Source organism: Sinohyriopsis cumingii, unplaced genomic scaffold (genome assembly GCF_028554795.1).
Source record: "Sinohyriopsis cumingii isolate HCF-2022 unplaced genomic scaffold, ASM2855479v2 utg000646l, whole genome shotgun sequence".
NCBI lineage: Eukaryota > Metazoa > Mollusca > Bivalvia > Unionida > Unionidae > Sinohyriopsis > Sinohyriopsis cumingii.
Window position 1 is genome coordinate 1,211,293 of NW_028315921.1, and position 3,112 is coordinate 1,214,404.

The 3,112-nt window shown below is 39.5% G+C and overlaps 2 non-coding genes across 2 annotated transcripts; one reads left to right on the top strand and one right to left on the bottom strand.

Annotated features, from left to right (window-relative positions):
- Window positions 1-1,587: 1,587 nt before the first annotated feature.
- Trnas-gcu (transfer RNA serine (anticodon GCU)) lies at window positions 1,588-1,669 on the bottom strand. Its single transcript has one exon. It is a non-coding gene; the product is annotated as a tRNA-Ser (tRNA).
- Window positions 1,670-2,387: 718 nt separating this feature from the next.
- Window positions 2,388-2,459, top strand: Trnam-cau (transfer RNA methionine (anticodon CAU)). Its single transcript has one exon. It is a non-coding gene; the product is annotated as a tRNA-Met (tRNA).
- The last annotated feature ends 653 nt before the right edge of the window (window positions 2,460-3,112 follow it).

Genomic DNA, 3,112 nt, shown 5'->3' on the forward strand with positions numbered 1-3,112 from the left:
GGTATTAGTGGATCAGATACTGTTTTATATGCAACGTGCACTCCATAAAGTCGGCATTTGGATATAACTTCTAGAAACCTAAGATCGTTGTGTTCACCGAAAAGTCGTCTGACTACAAACGAAACAAGTGAAAATGGTTCTTGGATTTTGAGAGTGCTCCAGAAACAGCAGTTATGTAGACATTTTGGTGTTAACGTGTCTAAGTATAGCAGATTATATACAGAACTTAAAGAGGTTAAAGATAAACTTGCAAGTACGTTATTGGTTTTATTAATATTGGAGTACACAGGTATGGAATTAGTCGGCTCACAAATTATATTTTACATGAAACTACTGCGATTCCATGAACGTTGTATTATTGTGAAACTTAATTTAACCCTAGCCCTCAGAATATAAGTGAACTGGAGAGAGTCCATTGCTTGTGCGCTATACATCTGGAAGGTATTACGTTCACATGTTCATACTTGATGTACCTGTGTACCTTTCAGAAGAAGAAATAAGTAGAAATTAGAAAGAATATGAAGAGGAATATATATACCCCGGTCAACATAGACACCAATCTGATAAAATCAGATCTCCGCTGTCCTACGTGAAGATCTGACGATGACCACTGAAGAATGACATTCAGGTGACCATTAAATTAGCCAATGGAAATACAACTTTCAAAAAATCTGAAAGTGAATCAAATCGTTCGATACACATTCATGCTTTTCACCCACGGTGCTCTTTCTCAAAACGCAAAGATATTAGACCTCATCTGACTGGTTGATAAAATTAGCAATTATGGTAATAGCATAGGTACCAGAATATGCCTTCTAAGCGATGGCTGTCAGATCTTCATTTGGTAACAGCGGAGATCTGATTTTAATCAGTTTGGTACACAGGTACTTAAAGTATGAACAGGTGAAAGGACAGCTACATAAACGAACATTTTCCCCGTCATTTCTTCTACACTTCTGATAACATCAGTTTATTTGATCTTCTTAACATTAACCGCAATTTTAGATTGTTGTCCAAGACTATCCGAGTATACAAACGTACAGTCTCCTGTTACTTAAAATTTGACCATCGTTTTAATGGGTATTACACACACTTCTAGTAAACAGACACATACGCGTGTGCTTTGGTGCCGTTTTGGAATTTTGGAAACACATCACCCCTTACCCTCCCAAACCTTAGCTTGATCCCTTTTGCCTTGCTCGCAACCTTAAATGTTTCTGCTAATCGGCCGATTCGCGGCATTGATATTTGGCTACACTTCCCGCATGCATGTTAGCACTACTGGGACTTTATTTCAATGCCAAGAAATGTTGTTGTTGTTTTTTTTCTCCTGTGGGAGATAAAATGTTCCACACGCACAAAAAGTACAACTCGATTATAAATATGCAGCCGGAACAGGTCAATACACAAACCTGTCACAAACATGCACAAAACGTCAGTCTATTCAAGACACAAACCACCAAAAAGAAATCATGGAGACATCATTAGGCGTGTTTTCTTTCTGACGTGACGATATCACATTACAATATTGATGAATACGGTTTGTAGTCATAACTAAAAGTTCTACACATCAGATAAAATGTATATCGACGAAGATGGGATTCGAACCCACGCGGGGAGACCCCAACGGATTAGCAGTCCATCGCCTTAACCACTCGGCCACCTCGTCCGGTGTATTTTGATGAGTACACTATTTAGGGAGTGATCTATAGCTACCTGGCCTAAACCACACACAACTTTTGTCTGATATTCACGATTCAATATATGTCTTTTTCAGACAGAAAAAAATTCTAACCGTCGAACCATCCTAGCTCTAACTGATGTGCACATAAAGAACCTAGTGCATGATATTCTTTAAAAGAAGAAATATATATCTTCAGGTAAATTAAAACAATTCTCCTGGCTGGGAGAAAACTCAACATTACCCACCTACCCACCCAATAAACAGAAACAAATACATGGTCGGTCCCTTAGTGAGCAAGCATGTTCATATCAATGGATTGTTAGGCAAGGGAAAAAACTCGTACGAACATTCGTTGTATTCATCACTTCGGTAAGTATTACATCAGATAAGTGAATATCAGTTCCATTTTTTTTTAAAGTTATAAAAATCAATGTTTTCTAACAGCAGAGCCGAGTGGCCGAGTGGTCTAAAGCGCTCTCCGTCACGGATCACTGCCATCTCACCTCTGTCTGCGTGGGTTCGAGTCTCGGGCTCGGCCAATGTGGACATGTGAGAAAGCTTGCCGGTAGCTTCTCGTGGGTCGGTGGTTCTTTCCGGGGTTTTCCCGGGTTCTTCCTCCACCATTAATACTGGCCGCCATGTATAGCCTATCTTGTGCTGAAAAATGGCGTTAAACCCTATAACAACAACAATAACAACTAACAGCAGAGTGGCGCAGTGGAAGCGTGCTGGGCCCATAACCCAGAGGTCCGTGGATCGAAACCACGCTCTGCTAATCACTTTTATTTGGTTTTTGTTTTTTGTTTTTAATTTTAAATTCATAACATCAAATTATCATTTATCTTCAGGCACAAAAATATAAATAAAAGGCACATTCAGTAAATATGTATCTGATTTCATATATAAAATGTGGGTCAATGTAATTTACTTTTCACGCTTCAATGACGGCTTTTTTGGTGCGAATTTGGACCTTCTACACCGTTCTAGCAATAATAAAATGTCAAATGTACATGCAGCTAAAGTGAAATATAACAAAAGGTCAAACGAAAAACAATGTGGCATGTAATGATATAGCATTGGAACGTTCGACAGTGATCAGGTGGACAAGCCTCCCCGTGTTTCCCACCCCACCGCCGGCATCACCCTTCCCCACCCCAAGACAAAAATGAGTGTTTGTCTCCCTGGCCCTCACTAGCTGCTAAATCCCACAGTCAGCTTGCGGTCTTCTTTGCGCTCCCTGTGAAAAATACATACTGAACCACCCCTGCGATCCCACCCAAAAGTGCCGAAAAGTTTTGACCTCTGACATGACATTGCCATATTAAAAATGGAATTTATTTTGTTTCAATTTTTCGTTAATCCATACAATATCTGCTCTTAAAAGGCAAATTTACACATTTCCAGTGATTACATGTTTCCAAACTTGAT